Here is a 23250-nt window from a genome sequence, read left to right as displayed (position 1 = left end):
CCCAGAAGCAGTTTTGATGTCACTGGTTTACTTTTTTAAAGAGACAGTTTGCCTCTCCTATTGCAGTGGAAGGGAATGGAGTCTCTGCCTAATGAGATATAGATTAAAACGCAAACTAATTAAAAAGACCCATTAAAAGTTTGGGAAGATGCTGCCCCTGCCAAAGAAGGAAAGAGAGAAAGTAAGCATGTAATAGAGAAATAGAGCGATGCCTGCCAATAATCAGCCACAGGTCTGAGATTTAAGGTTATTTATTCATCTTTGTCCTTTAATTTCCTCTCCCATCTGAAAGAGAAAGAAAATTCATGAAGGTCCCACTTACCTTAGTCGTAGCTTCAGACGTCGCCAAAGGTCAGACATTGAGCAAACATAATTTTTCTGACATGCTGCTGTAACTGAGCTACTTCACTGTTCCCTGTTGTTTTGCTTTTGATGTTTGATTCATCGCAGGTTCCCATACACATTTACTGACATTCGCACTCCTCAAAAATGGTGCTGATTGTTGACATGCTGAAAAATAGAGAGTTGGCTATGCAGTAGCTTGCTATGGTGTTCTCAGTGGTTGTTTGCACGTTGCTATACTGTGTGTTTAGGGTAGTTTATAGGTGTCATGATCCCAGCCTATGTTCCCATACCAACGTGATGAATACGATCTTCAACCAGATGGAACTGGATTAAATATTTTGACTGTTGCAGTCCCTATTGGACTTATGACCTGTAACGCTGCCTGAATCAGAATCACGCACTGTTCGCTGTTGGCCAGAGGAGAACTGGCCCCCCAACTGAGTCTGGTTTCTCCCAAGGTTTCTCCATTTTATCACCTGTTTGTCACCTGATGGAGTTTGGGTTCCTTGCCGCTGTTGCCTCTGGCTTGCTTAGTTGGGGACACTTGATATTCAAAAATGTTTTTGATCTGCCTGCATTGGCACCATTGTATGCGAACTGAACTAAGCTGGACGATGACATTACTGTTTTCTCCAGTGCTGGTATATAGATTAATTGAATCAATACTGAATTTATTTAAGCTGGTCAATGACACCATGCTGTGCAGCCAAAATTATTTACCAGTTATCACTGTAAAGCTGCTTTGACACAATTTGCATTGTAAAAAGCACTATATAAATAAAGGTGACTTGACTTGTTCCTCTGGTCTTGTGTGAACTTTTATGTCATTTCCTGTTCTGTGCCATGTTTTGTGGTCCTTTGTAGTTTTTCTTGTTGATTAGTTCTTTGATTGTTCCCAGGTGTGTCTTGTTTGCCAATTACCCCTTGTGTATTTAAACCCCAGTGTTTCTTGTGTTCCTTGTTGAGTCTTGTCCTACATGGATGTAATGTTTGGTGCACTCATTCTGTTCCCTGGTTCTCTGCGAGTTTCCCATACAACAACATAACTCACTGCTTAACCAGCAGTGTTTGGGGTAACGCATTACAGGTAACTTGAGTTATGTAATCAGATTACTTTTATCAAGTAACTAGTAAAGTAACACATTACTATTAAATTTAAAGTTACTTTAATGCAAGTAATGCAAGTTACTTGCACTTTCCCATTTATTTATATTTTTTTGACGTTACTAAGGGGAGGCGCTATTAAGTTATCACGTTACTTAACTACTTGCGTAGTTCCGTTTTAAAGCTTAAGCTTGCCTTTACAGTGAATATCAGGAATCTGACCATCACTTAACAAGTCCTTTTAAATACATATTACATATTAGAAGTGCTCTATTTACATAGCATTAAAAATAACTGCTTTACATGAAAATGTGATCTGTAAAATCATTTATAGTAGGGCTGCACAATTAACATTGAAATCGCGGTTGAACGATTTGGTTTAGTGCGATTATGAAATCGCAAAGCTGCGCTTTTTTTTTTTTTTTTTTTTTTTTTTTTAATGCACGGCTTGTCAATGAACTATGGCTCCAAATGCTAATCCATCTGAAAGCACTGCGAGTTTGAATCGCTTATAATGTATGTTTGGAAAAACAACACACGTCAAACATCTTTCCAAACATGAGAAGCATTTGTTAACATCTTGTCCATCAAAAGACATCCTTCTGTGTGATGATGTGGCTTCTTACACAGAATAAGGCAGTCGTGTGTTTATTAGTCATGTTTAAATCGCCAAATCGTGTGCGATACAATTGCGATAAATTGTGCAGCCCTGATTTATAGCACATAGACTTGTCATATATCATTGAAAGGTCTCAACTAGCAGAACACAAAAAAACATATTTGTTTCAGTTAGAGAACAAACTATACCAAGTATTTAAGAATTAAATTATTAACGAATAATCGTTAGCATCCCTACAGTAGTACTCACTCAAAAACGGCACTTTAAATCTCTTGACAAACTAAAAGCTTGCTTATTTTGCTCAAGATAAGGATTTATTAAGTCCACATGGCATGCTAACAAGAAACTATGCTTCTAACCTCAGCTCGAAAGCTGCCATTCCAACCACACAACTTTGTGATGCTGTTTGTGAGTGTTCGTTGGAATATATCATTTCGGGAAACACGTCTTTTGGAACTATGCTAATAACGATGGAATTTGCAACCATATTTTGCTAACAATGCTTTTGGGAAATTCACCCCTGGGTGGTTGTTGCTATGCAGTTGCTAAGGTGTGTATATGTGTTGCTTTTTTGTGTTGTTTCTAAGGCGTGGCTGTGGATTTCTTGGTGGCTACTAGGTTCTCTAATATGTACATGACACACACACATACACAGCTACACCCCACGCAAATTACTGAATATGTGAGGTCTGGTTCACCTGTGATATCAAATGGGTTCTCCATGCCCATTTCACGGTGGAATTTTTGCTGTATAGATTTGAATATGCAAACGAGGTAGCATGCATGATTAATGAGGCATTCCATAATGCAGATGGAACCCCCAAGAGCCGGCGAGGAGTATTACTCTACATTACATGTTCATGGAAGAGAATAGAGCTGATTTCTATGGTAATGCAAGCAACTAATCCTGTTCATTTTCTTGAAAATACTTCAGCTGTTATTGCATCTTAAAGTCATCCTCATTGTCATCACTCCTAACACAAATAGCAGATTCAATTATACTGTATTTATGAACTAACCTTTAACAATGTCGACCATCAAAGAGGATTAGGTTGTCATGTCCCTCAATAATTGGCTCCTGTGTATGTGTCTAGGACAACAGGGAGCACTGGGACCAATCCACACAGAGAGATAATGATTGGCTGTACCATATAGACAGATGTATAGATAAAAGAGAAGAGAAATAATGTGAATCTCTGGGATTTTGCTGTCCAAACTTCCTATAACAAATAAAACTTAAACTCAAACTCGCTCTTTCTCTATCTGAACTGTGCTGCAATCAATGCTTCCACTTTCACTGAGGCCCCAATTAAGAGCACACTGGATCAATCCATATTTTTTTCCTCATTTTGGTGAAAATCAGTGGGCCGCTCCAGATCAATGTCCACTGTGCTGAAGAAGAAAGATGGATTTGAGTTTTTTCTCTGCACTCCAGCTCTAATTGATCTGCAGGATGAAATGCTTAGGCAACATATGATGTGCATGTCTCTGGCCATTTTGAGACCAAATGATACAGTTCCTTCATGGTTCTTTCAATTCTACGTCATAATTGGATAATTTGGCAGTTGCAGGTTAAAACTGCAATGGTAGAACCAAGGAGGTCTATAATAAATGGAGAAATCTGTCTGTTTGCATTCATTTCAGTAGTATGTAGTCTAGTACAGAACAAACTGTAGTACATGAAATTCAGTATTTTGAATGAGCAGTATTTTCAAATACACAGTATTCATAAAATGGCGAGAAGAATGTTGCACAAATGCAGTACATACTCTAATAGTATGTGATTTCAGACGCAGTGTAAGGCTTTTTTCCAATCTCTAGTGTGCTGCTTTGTTGTCTTCTGTGACTGTGTACGTAAGCATCTACTCTCTTAGGCTGAATAAATGGAACTTCATGTGTGATTGTTCTCGAATATGTGCCACAAAAATAGAACCGTACATGAGCCTCAAATAACATTGCAGTTTGAGTTTAGTATTTTGCTACGCTGATGACTTGGTACTCAGTGAAAATACAAATCACTCACAAATATGTACTAATCTTTATATTTTTATATTAGAACTATTCTCTAGTACTTTTCAGCACTGAATATAATATATTTATAATCTACATTTTCACACAAAAATTCAGCTTGGTACAATGATTTCTGGGATTTCCTTATCTGCAAGGGAGATATGTAACTCAGACAAAAAAACTATTTTTTCTTTTATCACTTTAATTATATTATGTATTAATACTTTATGTATGTAGAATTTAGATACGTGTTATATAGTAGTATTCAAGGCGTGACTTTATATCTTAGGCTTTTTTTAAGTCTAGATTGGAGACTACATTTAGTAACTGGCGTCACACTGTAAAAAAATAAATAAATAAATGATTTTCATGCTTTATCAAAATATTTTTTCAAATCAATTTAGATAATTAATGTTGTTCAGATAACAAAGTATTTTTAGTTTCTGTTTATTAAACCAATCGCCTTTATTGTATTAACTCAATTTTTTTAATTTCAATGAACTCAAAATTTTAAGGCAACCAGATAACTTACTTTTTTTAAGTTAAACCAACATTTTTTTTTTTTTTTTACAGTGCATGTATTTATTATTATTATTTTTTGTCTCTCCTTGTTTTTTCCCCTCATATTGTACAGTTGCAAATGAAAAAAAGAAAAGAAAAAAAGAAAGAAAGAAAAAGTGCCTGTGCCGGCATTTCTGCAAAATTATATTATGTTGTTTCTTGCACATTTCGAGACACTTTCAAAGTGAGTTTTCTAGTGAGTATTTAAATTGCATTCAGTTTTATCAAAAACAAATGGACGTAAACCTGGCATGTGAATCAATTAACATGTTTTATTGTGTTGGATGTTTCACGTATCGTGGCAGTTCGGAAATGAAATGTCTGGTGGGTAGCGCTAAAAGGTTAATGCCCCATAGCGTTTGAAAATAACGTACCACTTACAAAAAACCCCTACCCTAAACCCAACAGATAGTGTTAAGATTTGAGACAAAAATGCAATTTTGGAGCAACCATGCTATTTTAGTTTGCTTCTACAAGTCACTTTTATCGTGACTTGTTTTTCAAGGACTCCATGTGCCCCGTATCGCATGTGCAATGCTGTACCAGGTGAGCTACTGAGCAAGTTTACTGCATCAGAAAGCTAAACATATGGTGCTGGTTATGTGATGCAAACATAAAAATGTTTTAGTTTACTAATCATGCACTATGGTAAAAGTGTTTTAATGTCATAAAGTTTTTTGCAAGAAACAATATGAAAATATAAGTTTTATTAATTGATAATCTGCTCCTGTCATAATCTGTGTGAAAAGGAATAAAATTGTTGGTGTTTTATTGCCACTAGTGTGCATTTCAAATGGAAACTACAGTGAAGTGTACAGTATAGTTTTGCAACAATGTACATAGAGACACGTTTTTCCAATGAGCCTATTTTGAATATATGGGATGACACCTGCAATTTTGGCCAAAACAAGGAATAATTTATCTGGCAACTGATTGAAATGGGCTTCACACCTACTGTATGATGCCTCAATAGCTTGCTTAGCTAGGCAGCTAACAACATTTGGGAACAGAGCTTCAGAGTGTAGTTGAATGAAAGGCATGCATTGAAATTCGAATAAAAGTTCACACTGTTGCTTACCTTGCTGGTGCTTTAACACCCCCGCTGGTTCATGTCTGTCTGTCATGTGTACACGCATCTGCTGTGTGTGCTTACTATTGTTTACATCCACTTATTCTGTGTTTGTTTACCTTTTCTTGCATCAGAAACAATTATTGCAGAGATGGGGCAAGGCATTAATTGTATGCAAATATATGAAAATTACTGTGACTCACAACTCAGTTCGTATTAGTCCTATGCAAATTATGTTTGCTAAACAGGCATGGCTCATTTTCAAACCTCGTTCCCACCCCCACAAACTCTCTATTCTGCTAACCACACTAAATGAACACACAAACCATTGTCATATCCCCCAGCCTCATTAAATATGAGTCTCCAAACCAAAAATGCTCCCCCATCCACCTCATTGTCTTGGTTAGAAATCGGCCATTTCAGCCGAATGTTTGAAGCATGTCTAGAAAGCGAAATTCCTCACTCTCTGAGGTTCTCTTCATGCTCATTTTGATTTAATTAAATGAGAAAAGAATAAGTAGCATAAAAAGAGACTTTGATAAAAGAATAAGCCACGGTCAGACGGTGGCAGGAAGAGTGTGTTTCCTCTACTCATTATCATTTAGAAAGACGAGGATGGCTTTGTCTCGTTCTAGTCTAAATTCCCTTTTTTGGGTCTTCTACTCTAGGAGAGATTGTAATGTCTTGGGGTAGGCACGACTTCAAAGAGGGAGGGATGTTTGGAGAGGAAGCGTGTTTGGATTTGTATGATATTTTTGGGGGGTTTAGGGATTGCTGGTAGGCAGTGTTGGGGGTTACACATTACAAGTAACTTGAGTTACGTAATCAGATTACTTTTTTCAAGTAACTAGTAAAGTAACTTACTTTTCAATTTACAACAAAATATCTAATTTACTTTTTCAAGTATGTAAAGCAAGTTACTTTTTTCACATTTATTGACTGACAGCTCTCCTGTCCCCATGTTGAGAGAAATAAAGTGCAGAGGTGTTTTTGTGTGCAGATGGTTATTGTAGTTCTAGACTAAATGTGAACATGTATTTACTCATCTCACTTGCACAAAAACATTCAGTATTCCTCAAGATGAATAAAAACAGTAAAATCTTGTAATCTCAAAATTGTATGCAAACCTGTAATAATTAAATATATTAAATTACACAAACATACTTTATGTATTTAATCTAACTTTATTAACCAATGTCTTTGCTGCTGACCTTCAATTATCTAATTCAAAATGACAAAAATGACTTTAGATTAAATTTAGAAATAAGAGTGTTGACCTTCCATCTGTATCCTATTCTTCTTCAATCCAGAATGGCAGCACAGCTTGAAGGTTTGTTTGAGCTGCGGCCTCTACTGTACAGGTGTAAATTTACATTTCCTTCAGCCTGAGGCTGACTCTTGGTGTGAAATGGCCTTAACATTTGCCAAAAATAGAACTTTTTTGTTGTTATTTAAAAAACAAACAAGCAAGCCCAGCCCGGGTGAGAAAAAGTAACACAAAAGTAATGTAACATTACTTTTCATAAAAATTAGTTACTTTTTTAGGGAGTAACACAATATTGTAATGCATTACTTTTGAAAGTAACTTTCCTGAACATTGCTGGTAGGTAGAGATGTAAGTACATGTTTTCATCCCGAACTATCGTGGTTCTGTGCATACAGTCAGACGATGTATACAGTCAGTTACAGGCGATCCGCACTCCAATGCATTGTCGCCTAACCCCCTCGCTGTACCGAACCCATACCAAACCGAGGTAAGTACCGAACCTTCATTTTTCTGTACCGTTACACCACTACTAATAGGCTTTATGCACTTTCAGTTCAATGTCATGCCATAGAGGACAGAGTTCCACATTATAAGAGTGAAGTTAGGTCAGTAGATATCTGTAGATGCATTTGAGGCTATCCTTTGATGAAAGACAGGATTATGATACACAAACCTATCAATCTATTCATAAAGAAGAGTCTGGCTTATGATTTGCTACATGAAAACCTATGGGAAATACAAGCTAATGTAAAACCCTCTGGGCTTTACCACAAAGGGGGCTTTAAATATAATTAAGTCATCTTTAAGCATTTGGGTTAAGTGTCTTTGTGCATGTCTAGAGCAGGATCTTGGGTATCTTAGAAAAACTGTATGTACCACCCATGAAACTGTGTACCTTTGCCCTATGGATACACCCACTCCCTCTCCCTGAGTTTGCTGCAGGGATTTGTACTCGCATAACACTGCAGTATTGTGCTCAGAGACGGCAAACTGGGCTCAGAGAGCACTCCTGACTTGAGACAAAACTGTGATTTGTTAGCTCGTCTCAGGCAGGTCATTTCTGCGAGGGGTACGAGACTCCGGGACACTGTGTGTGTGAGTGTAATGTGTGTATGTGTGTGTGACAGGCAGCTTGGAGTTTAATAGTGACACTTGCGCTAAAACACAGAACTTGCCTGAAGCACAGCCTGCAGCTACATGCCACGCTCGCACTGCACGCACATACACGCACACGCAGTCTATTCTTATCCAGCCTCACATAGACACTGTAAATGCGTTGAGACAGTACAGTGCATTGTCATACTCCACCTGCCCACAGCAAAAAGTCTTCTGCTATTGTTTTGTAACTGATCAGGACTGGCAAGATACAAGACCAGGTTAGAGAGAGTGAGAGAGAGCAATGCTGTGTGATGCCAGCGCTAGAGAGTGTGTATCTGTGTGTGTGTGTGTGTGTGTGTGTGTGTGGGTGGTTGGATGGGTAGGTGGGTGTCTGTGTGAATAATTGATGTTGTGAGAGTTGTGTTGTGTTTCTGTGGAGTCTCTGTCACTCAGTGCTGTCAACAGCTCTGAATCAAAACAGACGCCAACCTGACAACTTCCTCTAGGGTCTCCCCTTCTGCCACACTATACACTCACGAGAGAGACAGAGATACAGCAGCAACTGTAACAGAATGAGACTGCACTCTTTCAGACATTAAAATCACTGCTGTGCTTCCTCTGTCTGTTTGATTATGTACCTTGTGAGTTTTTTTTTTTTTTTTTGCCTCGGGACCTGATATACACCCTGACTACAACTGACTACAGCAGGATCCTGAGGTGGCCATGAAATTGGCCAAAGAAATTCTGGTTTCTGGATTCAGTGTTTAGAACAGTTCAATCTTAAGTCTTTGACCTCATATTTAAATCAGATCCATCCATCCATCATATCACTATCTCCATCCATCCATTCTATCACTAGTTCCATCCATTAATCCATCCATCCATCTATCCATGCATCCATCATGTCACTATTTCTATCCATCCATCCATCCATCCATCCATCCATTCTATCACTATTTCCATCCATTAATCCATCCATCCATCTATCCATGCATCCATCATATCACTATTTCCATCCATCCATCCATCCATCCATCATATCACTATTTAAATCCATCCATCCATCCATCCATCCATCCATCATCCATCACTATTCCATCCATCCATCATATCACTATATCCATCCATCCATCCATCCATCATCCATCACTATTCCATCCATCCATCATATCACTATATCCATCCATCCATCCATCCATTCTATCACTATTTACATCCATCTATCCATCCATCCATCTATCCATCCATCCATCCATCCATCCATCACTATTTTCATCCATCCATCCATCTATCCAATATTTCTATCCATCATGTCACTATTTTTATCCATCCATCCATCCATCCATTATATCACTATTTCCATCCATCCATCCATGCCTCCATCCTATCACTATTTCCATCCATCCGTCCATCCATCCATCCATCCATCCATCCATCGTCACTATTTTTATCCATCCATCATATCACTATTTACATCCATCCATCCATGCCTCCATCCTATCACTATTTCCATCCATCCATCCATCCATCCATCATCCATCCATCATATCACTATTTCTATCCATCCATCATCACTATTTCCATCCATCCATCATATCACTATATCCATCCATCCATTCTATCACTATTTCCATCCATCCATCCATCCATCATATCACTATTTCTATCCATCCATCATCACTATTTCCATCCATCCATCATATCAATATTTCTATCCATCCATTCTATCACTATTTCCATCCATCCAATTACTATTTTTCTTCCATCCATCCATCCATCCATCCATCCATCATATTACAATTTCCATCCATCCGTCCATCCATCCATCCATCCATCCATCCATCATATTACAATTTCCATCCATCCATCCATCCATCCATCCATCCATCCATCCATCCATCCATCCATCCGTCCATCCATCCATCCATCCATCTGCCTGTCTATCTAGCTTTGTTGTCAATGTATAAGAATTTTGAGCAGATCCAAACTCACCTACCCTGAATGAGCTCATATGTGCCTATAGCTCTGTGGTGACCCAGTGAACAGGAGTCTTTCAGTATGTAGCGACACATACCCTGACCACACACCACACTCATATTTTATTCATGAGGCATTTCCACTGACAGTGCAGTTGTTTGATGCACAAGACCCGACAAGTCCGACATTGATATAGAAAAGCATTTGTGTGAACGTGTGATTGATTGATATATGAAGGTTTGAGTGGCACTGAAAGATCACCTGCATCATGGAGATCATCAACTGCTTTTTCTCTCTGTCACACTCATGGAAAAAACCTTGTCACATCTTGTTCTAATAATGGACCGAGGAGACTTCAAAACACAAATGTGTAAGTGATTAAAGAGATGCTTCAAAAAAAAAAAGTGTGAGAGAGCGAGAGAGAGATCAGACAGACCGATGGATTGATCCGTCTATCCTATGGTGTCTCTGGCACTCACTGGAGTCCAATACAATTGATCACGGAGAAGGGACAAAGAGACGGAGAGAGGAGAAAAAGACAAATCATTTTTGCAGCCATGCTTACACCAACTGCCTCTGCTGGGCTGATTTCTATTCCACTGGCACAGACTCTCCAAGAATGTTATTGTGTTTCTGTCAGAGGTGCTTCAAGCTGATGGGCCGCCATGCCCGCTTGAAAAAGGCAATTTCACATCTGGAGTGGGAATCTTCTCCCATTGACAAAGACACAGCGACTTGCCCCCTTGTGCGTCATGCTTCTCATCACAATAAAATACAGGAATCAAACCAGCAGGATCACAAAGTCTAATCAGCTATTGAGTGGCTATGCTGTCTGGCCTTATTAATCAACACAAACCATACTGACCTTTTCAAACAATGTGATGGGACTGTTGAGCTCACATATAATTACAAGCTCATCAAGAGATGAGTAAAGCCCAGCATGGCTATTACCAGACGGTCACCGTGATTTTGCCAAGTAAGACATATTTTGTTGATCCTGGAACATCATTTCTGTCCAAAAATTTGGTCCTAATCCTATCCCTACCCCTAAACCTAACCCTACCCATAACTTATCCCTAAAATCAGAGGGAATTGATAGGTGAATAACACTGATGTAGAAGCACCTAACCATGGTTGTAAGCCTAAACTTGACATAAACTGTAAACTCGCCTCAAATCTGATTGGTTGATTGGATGATTGGTTGATATTTCACTTAACATGTGAGATGTCGTATGGAAGATACAGATTCCAATCTAACTTTGCTAAGCTCTGATACCATTACCCAACCCTATCTACCAATCAGGGATATTATCATTAACTAAAACTAAAACCAAACCACAAAAATAAAATAAACATTAAAAAAATTAATCTGTAGCTCCCTTCTGGCTCAGTTGTCATGTTTCAGCTGAGGAGTTTAAAGTCACCTCTGAGGATTCTGAATGAAATGGCAGTTAATCTGTCTAAGGTCTGTAGCTCATTCCACAGTGGACCTCAATAAGCCTGATGGATCACCGCTGAGTTTCTCTCACTCCAAAAGCATCCGAGAAATAGAGAGAGAGAGAGAGAGAGGCAGCTCCAGACTGCTAATTTGTTTGTTTCTAGGCTTAATCAAAAGTAGGTATCAATAACATTGACAGCCTTGTATGGTGTGAATGGCACACAGAGAAACTATGCTCCACCATCAGTTTCAATGATCTGTGATTATTGATACTTACCCTCAATAGAAGAGACAATCTTGTGTAAAGAATAATTGAGTATTTTTTGTGATGTTAACATCGATTCTCATATCCCAGCTAAATATGTAGTAGTAAATATGCAGACAGTTTTCTGTAAACCATCTGCAGGTTGATTTTTCAGAAGTGTAAACACTGTGTCTCTGTGGTGCTATCAAAACATTGATCTGTTTGTTGAGAATCACAACCAGCCTGATACAGCAAAATTGACTCATCCATTGTTTTAATATTCCAGACATGCAAAACCAACTCCCATCTACTTAAATGGGGAAATGTGGCTATGGGTGGTGGCTAGGGCATTGCTTTGTAGATGCTGATGGGTTCTGAGTAACGTTAAGCACTTGCTATAGTTGCTAAGGTGTTCTGAGTAGAGGCTAGGATGTTGCTATGCAGTTGCTAAGGGGTTCTGAATTATAAGTGCAACTGCATAGTGTTTCTATGCAGTTGCTAAGGGATTCTGAGTAATATGTGCTTCTTGGCCTGTTGTTAGGATGTACTATGTGGTGGCTAGGGTGTTGCTATGCTGTTGCTACGGGATTCTGAGTAATAAGTGCTTACTGGCTGTTGCTAGGATGTTTTAGGTGGTGGCTAGGGTGTTGCTATGCAGGGGTGTAACGGTACATGTATTCGCCCCGAACCGTTATGGTACCATCATGGTTCTGGGTGGTGGCTAGGGTGTTTCTATGCAGTTGCTAAGGAATTCTGAGTAATATGTGCTTGTTGGCCTGTTGTTTGGATGTACTATGTGGTGGTTAGGGTGTTGCTATGCAGTTTCTAAGGGGTTCTGAGTAATAAATGCCTGCTGGCCTGTTGCTAGGGTGTTCTTGGTGGTGGCTAGGGTGTTGCTATGCAGTTTGCTAAGGGGTTCTGAGTAATAAGTGCTTGTTGGCCTGTTACTAGGATGTTCTGGGTGGTGGCTTGGGTGTTGCTATGCATTGCTAAGGGGTTCTGGGTAATAAGTGCTTGCTGGCCTGTTGCTAGGGTGTTCTTGGTGGTGGCTAGGGTGTTGCTATGCAGTTTGCTAAGGGGTTCTGAGTAATATGTGCTTGCTGGTCTGTTGCTAGGATATTCTGGGTGGTGGCTAGGGTGTTGCTATGCAGTTGCTAAAGGGGATTTTGAGTAATAAGTGTTTGCTGGCCTGTTGCAGGAATGTTATAGGTATTGGCTAGGGTGTTGCTATGCAGTTGCTAAAGGATTCTGAGTAATATGTGCTTGCTGGCCTGTTGCTGGGTGTTCTGCGTGGTGGCTAGGGTGTTGCTATGCAGTTGCTAAGGGGTTCTGGGTAATAAGTGCTTGTTGGCCTGTTGCTAGGGTGTTCTTGATGGTGGCTATGGTGTTGCTATGCTGTTGCTAAGGGAGTGCTTGCTGGCCTGTTGTTAGGATGTTCTAGGGTATTTCTATGCAGTTGCTAAGGGGTTCTGAGTAATAAGTGCTTGCTGGTTTGTTGCTAGGGTGTTCTGGGTGATGGCTAGGGTGTTGCTATGCAGCTGCGGAGGGATTTGAAGTGAAGATAAGCACTTGCTATGCAGTTGCTAATATGTCCCAGGAAATGGCTAGGACACAGTTGCTAAGGGGTTCTGAGTGTTGACAAATTCAGTTCACACTGCAGACATACTTGCAACACCTCCAAGCGGCTATTCCAGGCATGCAAAACCAACTCCTATCTACTTAAATGGGGAAATACCGAAATATCAAAAACTGCCTACCAAACACACATTTACATATTTCAAATCAGGAACTAAATCTGAAATGAACTCTCCTGCTCAAATAGTATTTAAAGAAGATTTCAGGTTGACCCAGTCAATGTCCATATGCACGGCCTAAGCATGTCAAGACATTGTTTCTAATGGGAACTGGAGCTTTTAATGGCAGCTGCAGTGATGCTATGACTTTACCAGTGTCTTAACTGGATGTTCTAAATAGAAGGCGGACTTAATCCACCATATTGCACATTCCACTGTCTCTCATTCATAGTAATATGAGTGAACCACTATATATATACAGTGTTAATAAGCACTTGCTATGAAGTTGCTAGGGTTTTGCTATTTGGTTGCTATGGTGTTCTGGATGGTTGCTAAGTGGTTGCTTACTGCCTGATTTGAGCCCACCTGCAGGGTCTGATTGCATAGAAAAGTAATAGCACACCTCTCCTCAAAAAGCTGCATGATTTGAGGTATCAATCATGTCCGTAACACAAATAGTGCAGGACGACTTGCACTGTAAAGTATAATGCTTAATAATGCCACAATGTGTATGTCAACTGAAAAATTTTAGCTTATTCACAGTCTGCATGGGATAAGAGAAAGAGTGAAAAATTACACACTTCATCTTTTAGTTAACATTGAAGTTTTCAGTGTTATGGTTCCAAAGAAGTAGATTAATATTTCTCATATTAATCGATTTTTCTAACTCACCATGCAAAATTGTATTTTTAAAATACGGTGAAACTCATACACACATTCGCAAACCCACACCACTTAGCTGCTTCACAGATCTCAGACAGGAAAAGGAAATCGATGCGGGGAGAGCGAATCACTCAGCCCTCGCCGTGTCTCTCTCCCCAAACGAACAGCAGGACATAATAGCAAGTGACAGAAGTTAAGCGTCTCCAAAATCCAACACACATACCCTGACAAAAAGTACTAGCTCAAATAGTTCTGAGCAGTTCTGAAGCATATGTCTGTCTCCGGGCCAGATCACGAGGATGAAAAGAGAGACAGACTGTATCCGAGAACGAGAGAGCGAGGGAGAGTCCAGCCGGCGGATTGCTTTTGGCGTGTTGTTCCGTGCGCACATTTCCCTCGAGTCTTCTGTAACCTCTTCACGGCTTGTCACCAGCTAGGAAAAGAGGAGAGAGCAAACGGAAAAAAAAAAAGACTGAGAAGAGGAAAGAGAGAGATTGACATAAAGAAACAGCCTCCACAGCTAAAGTGGCACTAAACCAGAGCATTACAAAGAGTCATAACAAAGATGAGTGACTGTGAGGAAAAGATGTTTCTGAAGTTGTCAACGGGAGGAATGGATAAGAGACCCTGTTTTTACAGATTCTGGGTGTTTTTCTCTCTCTTTCTGTCTTGTAAACGAAACTGAGGTAGTTTCGACATCTCTGAGAGTCTCTGTTGTGGCAGCGTGTGCTCTGTGAACGTATCTCTGTCAGTGTGTCAGTGTCCTGTCTCAGCTGTCTGAGGATCAGCCAGACAAGCCTCAAACTTCCAAAATGTTACAAAAAGATATACAGTATGCACTCCCGTTCAAAAGTTTGGGGTCTTTTTTAAATGTTTTTGGAAGAAGTTTCTTTTATTCAGCAAGCCTGCATGGATTTGTTCATTTAAAATAACTGTTTTATATTTTAATATTTTAATAAATTAATATATTCAAGCATGTGATGGCAAAGCTGAATTTTCAGCAGACATTACTCCACTCTTCAGTGTCTCATGATGCTGATTTGGTGCTAAGTAAACATTATGCTGCCTTCACAAGTTATCGGAATTATCGTAATCCGAGTTTCCTAGTTATAAACTGGACATGAACGCCCTCTCAAGTCGTATTTACCACTGGGAAGTTTTGGGGATAATTTTGATACCCAAGTTCTTGAGTTGGGTGGGCCATAAACTTTAAACATGGCGGAGGGGAGAACAATTGCTGATGTCACTGGTATTTTTTATTACACTGTAAAAAATTATATGATCAATAAGTTATGACAACGTGTGTTTTTACAATGCTTTAACTCATCCAAATAAGTTATGCAATTTTCAACTTTTTTCGTTTTACAAGATTCAACTCATTTTAAGTCAGTTTAATGCAATTTAAGTTGAAATGACTTAAACATCCAAGTTGATTGTACTTAAAAATTTAGTTTTTTTTCCACAACAGCTACATCACCTTGTAGCCACCACAGTAAAGTGTACATTTTATACAGCGAAAATAGCCTGGATTTGAACGAAATTCCAGAATCGATCTAGATAGTGTGGTTAATGTTTATATGGATGTCAATGAATAGGATGCTAAATATAATTTTGGCTTTAATACGATTTTCCCAATAAATAGGCAAGAATAAACCTGGTGTTCTCCATGATTCCCGTTGATTCCGACAACAAAGTACTTGAATGTGACGAGCTCGTAATCTCGACTTCAAAAGTGAGAAGTAGGATATCGTTGAATCAATGTTGAAAACAATTGTGCTGCTTAATATTTTTGTGAAGCGTGTTGCATTTTTTTCAGAATTCTTTGCTGAATGAAAAGTTCAAATATCCTCACCTGTTTGAAATAGATTTTTTGTAGCATTGTTAATGTCTTTACTGTCACTTTTGATGCTAAAAGTATTAATTTTTAAATAAATTAATTAAAATAAAATTCTGTCATTTTACTGTCCCTCATATCATTCCAAACCTGGATGCTGTTATTTTTGCTGACTCAGTGATTCAGTCTGAAGAAGTTAACAGCTCATTGGAGGGGAAGATTATTAATGAATAATGTCTTTAGGTCTGTTCCTCACACAAAGCTGCCATGTGGCTTCAGAAGCCTTTGATTATACACTGTGCCCCAAATTATTATGCAAGTGACATATCAGTAGGATTTCGGTAAAATATTTAGATTTTAGCTTTCCAAAGAAAGTATAGCAGTCTGAGACAGGTTTGTTAAATAGTTTGCCAGGTCTTCTTAGGTAAATAGAAAACATACTTAAAAAAATCATTCTACATTAATAAGCAAGTCACAGTTCTCATGCAATGGGTTGAAATATTGATCTTTCTGAAGATGAAAAGCATGAAATAGTGCAATGTCTTGCAAAAGGCGAGAAAACAACTAATATTTTGCTAAAACTGAATAGAGATTATCAAACTCTTAAAAGATTTATGAGTGAATTTAGAGCACAGAAGAACTCAGATAAAGGCTTATTAAGAAAAGTTTCTGTCAAAAAAATTAATTGTAGTAAAGAGGCAGCTATAATAAAGCTACTGTTGGGCAGCAAACAAGTATTTGAAGCTGCTGGAGTATCAAGAATCTCTCCATGCAGGCTGGTAGTTGTGGATAAAGCTGCATTTCAGCCATCCTAACCAAACCTAAAGCTTTTTTTAAACAGTGGGTGTAGAAATACATGAAGACTCATTTTTAAATAGTTTTATTCACTGACGAATGCCGTGCTAGAGTGGATGGTCCAGATGGATGGATTTCTGGATGGTTGGTGAATGGCCACTTTGTTCCAACAAGACATCAGCAAGGAGGTGGCAGGTGATGATTTGGACTGTAATATTGGGAAGTGAGATGGAAGATCCCCGGCAAGATATGTCGAGTTTATAACTGACCATTTTCTGCTGGTATAAAAAGAAGAATTGTGCCTTCTGAAGTAAAACGATTTTCCTGCAGGACAACACACTATCCCGTGCTGCAAAAAACACCACAGCAATAAAACTGTTTGAAAATATATTTCTACACCCACCGTAAATGTTTCTCTTTGTGAGCTTTGGTTAGGGTGGCTGAAATGTAGCTTTATACACAACTGCCTGCATTGAGAGTTTCATGGGACTCCAGAGACTCCAGCAACTTAAAGGGATAGTTCACCCAAAAAAATGACATTTCTGTCATTCATTACTCACCCTCATGTCTTTCCAAATGCGTAAGACTTTCGTTCATCTTCAGAACACAAAAGAAGATCTTTTTGATGAAATCTGATAGCTTTCTGTCCCTCCATAGACAGCTATGCAACTACCACTTTGATGCTTCAAAAAGTTCATATAGAGATCGTAAAACTAATCCATATGAATTAATTGGTTGAGTCCAAACTTTCTGAAGAGACTCGATCACTATATGATGAACAGATTTAATGCTGAATCTGCCTGACGCGCGAGAACAAACCACTTGCTGAGGCTCAAATGTGCTGCATAGCACGAGAATGAACCTCATTGGTTCTTGAGGAAGCTCAAATGTGCTGCGTAACACGAGAATGAACCTCATTGGTTCTTGAGGAAGCTCAAACGTGCTGCGTAACACGAGAATGAACCTCATTGGTTCTTGAGGAAGCTCAAACGTGCTGTGTAACACGAGAATGAACCTCATTGGTTCTTGAGGAAGCTCAAACGTGCTGCGTAACACGAGAATGAACCTCATTGGTTCTTGAGGAAGCTCAAACGTACTGCGTAACACGAGAATGAACCTCATTGGTTCTTGAGGAAGCTCAAACATGCTGCGTAACACACGAGAATGAACCCCACTGGTTCTTGAGGAAGCTCAAACGTGCTGCGTAACATGAATGAACCTCATTGCTTCTTGCAGAATCTCAAACGTGCTGCATAACAAGAGAATGAACCTCATTGGTTCTCTTATGTCAAGCAAACATGTTTGAGCTTTCATTTACCACAACTGATGTGTGAGGTGATGAAGGTCTTTATGTTAATAAAAGCCTAAATTCAATCTGTTCATCATATAAAGCGATCGAGTCTCTTCAGAAAATTTGGACTGAACCTCTCAATTCATATGGATTAGTTTTACGATTGCACTATTTAATGCTTTAAATCTTCAGAAAGATCGACCTTTCTCCTCATATTACATGAGAACTGTGACTTTCTTAATAATGTGGAACAACAGTTTTTCACCGTGTCTACACCAGATGTGACAGTTGTCATGCCGCAACAGCTTGAGACGGTCTACACTTGATATGACAAAGCAAACATTGCGAATCCATTTGCTTTTCGTGTCAGAAGTAGCACAAACACTTATAACAGGGCATCAGTTTACTGTCTGGAATTTGTCGTGTAACGCCGCATCCGGTGTAGACAGCATCACTGATTATAATGGATTCTATTTGCTTTTGTCTTGTTGCCTCACGCCGCTCGTGTTTGGTGTAGACACAGTGTTTAAGTAGGTTTTTCTGGCAAACCATTCAACAAACCTGTCTGATACCAGTTATCTAGACACTTTCTTTAAAAACTAAAATCTGATTGTTTTCTTTAATGAAATCCTACTGATATGTAATTTGCATAATAACTTGGAACACAGTGTATAACAAGGGAACATGTATTAAATGGGATCAGTTTTGACTTCTGTCTTCAAGAAGATGAGGGACCCACATCAAAATCCAATATACAAAATTGAGAACATAAATATTTTGTAAACATTTCCTCAAACGCTGACTTTGGATTACTTCCAAGATTACAGAAACTAGGTGAGTGCATCTCCCCAAAGCTGCCAGCTCACTACTTCATACTGAACTACTCTAATGAATTTCACTTATATAAGATGACTCTCATGAAAGTTTTATTCTCCTGATGTTCTCTTGGGCAATTACTGCTGTAAGCAGCACTATAAGCTTCATATTTCATTTTGTGAAGTTGAAAAGTATGTTACGTTCTCTCTCCAAATCAGGACAGTGTTTTCATGCAGTATACATAATTTTACACATCAAAACTGACTGACTCGAACATGTCTCTGCATTTACCAGCACATCTGACAGTCAAAGCGTCTCCATTAGTCTCTGTCCAGAAAGTGCCAGGCTCATCATGGGCACTTAGTTAGTATGCTTACATAGAAATAAAAATATAGATTTTTATGTTCCAAATTGGACATTGGCTTGGAAGCACACAGTTAGATGGTGATTCATTCTGTCTATACAGTATTCGGCTGATTTTTTATTATTTATTTTTTTAATGTAGGGAACCTGCACGAACACTGTGTGTGTATTAAAATGTCTGCCCACATATGAATAAATGTACACTTTTACCATGCACAGATGAATTATGAAAGAAACTCTCGTTCCTCTGCCCCTCTTCCCTTGATAAGTCCATTACCTTGGCACTTGGCTGTGGCAAATTCACTAACGTGGGCCAGACTTCAAACCATTAATCAGGACTTCAACGCTTAGCGCACCGTAAAAAGGTTATTTGTGTAATAGATAAAAGGGTGAAATGAATTAGCAAGATGGAAGGCAAAGCTCTCCTTTCTGCATGGCTTTCTCGCTCGGTCTTTCTTCCAAGCGGCAGTGTGAAAGGCTGACCCTGTACCCACCACCATATAGCACTTTACTTTCATGGACGCCTGGCTGTATCTCATAGGAGCGCTAATGACAGTCTCAAACGTAACCTGTGTGTACTCCTCTGAATTCACCTCACTGTCACTTCGCAACAAACGCTCTTGGTTTCCACAGTTTTCTGTGCACTCCGTCTCTCTCATGTTCAGCAATGAGATTTGCTCTGATTTGCTCTGATCTACAGCAAGGAGTGAAGAATGAATAGTTAGCATTTGATTATCTCCCGCCACAGAATATGGGTGCCGGCGTGTGATTAATCGAGGGTTTTTGGAATGTAAATTCAGATCAGCTGCGGTTTTGGGATTGGCAATGGCACCACACTGACTTCCTTTTTGTCACCCGTATAAGTGCACTGGGTCGTGTCACCCTGTTTATTCCCAAGCAGAATTTACGCAGAATGGGCATTCACAAGTTTTTCATGTCATTTATGCTTGAAATGATGTTAGAGCTAAGTATGTGAGTAGCAAGATTTTGTCTAGAGTGTTTGTGCTATTTCTGATAGCTCCATGTTAATTCTTGCAGAATTTATCACTTGCAGAAATACCAGTTCTTTATACCAAGAATTAAATTTCAACTAGTAAAAAATATAAATTCCTGATATCAAGAACTCACTTGTCACTAGTTGAAATGTTAATTCTTGATATCTGTAAATGTATTTTGGCATGTAACATTTGTTATTTCTGATATCTGAAAATGTATTTCTGTTAATATCAATTATTTGGAGAGTAATTTCAAAGATCTAAAATGGCTTTCTTACTAGTAACAATCACATTCATGATATCAGATATCAACACTAGTGACAATTGAATTACTGATAGCAAAAATGAACATTTTTACTAGTAGCAATTCAGTTGTTGATATCAAGAACAAACATTTGCACTAGTAACCACATAATTGTTGATATCAAAAATTATGATTTTTACTAGTAAGAATTGTATTTCTGATATGTGAAATTGGAATTTCAACTAGTAAGAAATAAATTCTTGATATTGAATTTGAATGGCAGCCTATGGTGACATTTAACTAGTGAAAATGCAATTACAGATATCAAGAATTATAATTTTTACTAGTTGAAATTTAATTATTGATATCAAGAATTCATGTCCTGGAAATTAAAATCAACATCCATCCATCCATCCATCCATACATACATATATCCATAACCAGCACAAATCAGTCAACCAGCATAAAAGATTAGCCAAAGCTGTTCTGAAATAAGCAATTTTATTAAAATAGAATAAAATAATGACGAGAGGCTTGTCTCAAAGACATTTTTCTCGCTCTCTCTCCATCCCTCTTTCTCCCTCTCTTTCATCACGCCCTTAGTCTAATCCCTCATTTCTGTGTCTCTGTACCTTCTTTCAACCTTTTGGCAGTATGTGTCATCAACCCAAAATCTGTTGAGCTATTCATCAAAACACACAAGCCCACCTACTCATCCACATTTCATAGTCAGTGACAAGCTGCTAAATGACACTTTCAACCAGCACCTGCTCTGACTGACAGGTTTTCCTCCCATGGCGACATGGTCTGTACACTCCCTGGGTAGCAGGACAATAATAGAAAGACCCAGACTTTCTCCCCAACCGCTTCTGTTCCAGACTTCATAAAACATGCAAGCGGTGTAGTACTTTTCCAAGAGTAAATTAGCTTGGTGTACTTTTAGTTAGGCTTTCCCCCCTCATTATAGTATAGCAGGGAGTTAATTTTGGCTTTATGCCCACAAAAATATTAAAGGGACCTATTATGCCCCTTTTCACAAGATGTAATATAAGTCTCTGGTGTCCCCAGAATGTGTCTGTGAAGTTTTGAGCTCAAAATACCCCACAGATCATTATTATAGCATGTTGTAAATGCCAAATTTTGAGTGTAAGGAAAAACATGCTGTTTTCATGCATGTATCTTCCAATGCAAATGAGCTGCCGCCCCCCACCCCCGCTTTCCAGAAGAGGGTGGAGACTGTACAACTCGTGCCTTGAATACTCTGACAAAAACTAAGAAAACATCTGTTTGGTTTTGATTATCATCTCTATTTCTGTTGCTACCTACTGTTGTATATGCCATAAATATGAATCAAACAACAAAAGAATAACAGAAAAGCACTCACTGCTCTTGATTTAATAAGTTTAGAAGCTTTAATAAGAATACATTTCTTACTTGAATGCTGCTGTTAAATGCTCTGGTGAGGAGATAAACATGGCGGACTGTGTACAGCTCACTCAGGGCAGGGTCTATGCTAATACAGCAGAGTCAATCAGCAGTCATGGGCAGACACTAATTTTTTTACCACTATAGGGTGGTTGTGTACACACACTGCCGATACACATTTATGCTTAAACACCATGTAAAAGTGAATTTTGCATAATAGGTCCCCTTTAAAAAAAAATCATGCTCTTAAAAGAGTAGATGTATTGAAGTGATTGTATGTATAAGTTGCATTTTTTGCTACATTTTTGGAGTAAATTAATCAATCTCGAAGAGTTCTTAGCAGTATGCGTGTGTATGGTAATGATAGTTTTGTCAATATAGTGTGAAAAGCCTTCTTTTTTCCTCAAAGCACAGTTTAGAGAAGGTGTGAAAATATGACATGCAGATGTGAACTGGGAGTAGACATTCACACACCTGTCTCTTTTCTTTTCACCGGTTCTTCTCTTCTGAGAGTTTGTGCTACTTCAGAAACCGGCTATTGCAATACTGTCTCCTTTCTATCCCTCTCAGAAATTCTTCTCCTGTAGCAAGAAATGAGTGGCAGATAGTCAGAGATGACAAGTAAAAGTAAAAAGGTAGTGAAGAGTGGGAGAGGGTAGACTGGAGACATTATAATGTGCCTTTGTGTCACAGAGACCTGTTGATAACCGCCTGTTTGCTTTCAGAGTGGTTGTCATGGCAGTGACCACCATTATACTTGTTTATCATGCTGACAGTTTAATGTGATTTAGCCAAGTAAGACGTGCTGCTTGATCAACATCCTTATTGGTCCTTGATCAACATTCTTATCAGCTAATCAGATTTTATAGTTGGGGGCTTTAACAACATTCTTATCAACCTATCATTTCAGTCTGCTTAGCTTTAGGGCTTAGCTTACGGTTAGGGATAGGTTTGTAATCTGTGTGGATGCATCAATTGATTTTGGGACTAGTGGTTATGGTAAGGATTAGGAATTTAAAGAAATAGTTCACCCAAACATTAAAATCCCCTGTCATTTACTCACCCTTATGCCATTCCAAACACAAAACAACATTTGGACCCATGGAAAGAAAAAAAAAGACAAAATTGGAGAAAGACATTTTTTGTTCCAAAATATCTTCTTTTGTGTTCTAAAGAAGAAAGTCATTTGATTTTGTAAATACATGATGAATGATGGAATAAAGGATGAATAAATGACAGAATTTCCATTTATGAGTGAATCTTTAAGGTTTTAATTGGAAAAAGGTATTTGGCTGAACT

The 23250-nt window shown here is 38.6% G+C and overlaps 1 protein-coding gene across 1 annotated transcript in view; it reads left to right on the top strand.

Annotated features, from left to right (window-relative positions):
• The first annotated feature begins 1413 nt into the window (after positions 1-1413).
• Positions 1414-23250, top strand: part of dab1a (DAB adaptor protein 1a) — a 262859-nt gene continuing 241022 nt past the window's right edge. Inside the window, 1 exon segment of the mRNA XM_051875803.1 lies at positions 1414-1432. The gene's annotated coding sequence lies outside the window, so the exon portion shown is untranslated.

This window comes from Ctenopharyngodon idella, chromosome 20 (genome assembly GCF_019924925.1).
Source record: "Ctenopharyngodon idella isolate HZGC_01 chromosome 20, HZGC01, whole genome shotgun sequence".
Classification (NCBI taxonomy): domain Eukaryota; kingdom Metazoa; phylum Chordata; class Actinopteri; order Cypriniformes; family Xenocyprididae; genus Ctenopharyngodon; species Ctenopharyngodon idella.
Note: the sequence above shows the minus strand (reverse complement) of the source record. Positions and strands in the feature narration are given on the sequence as shown.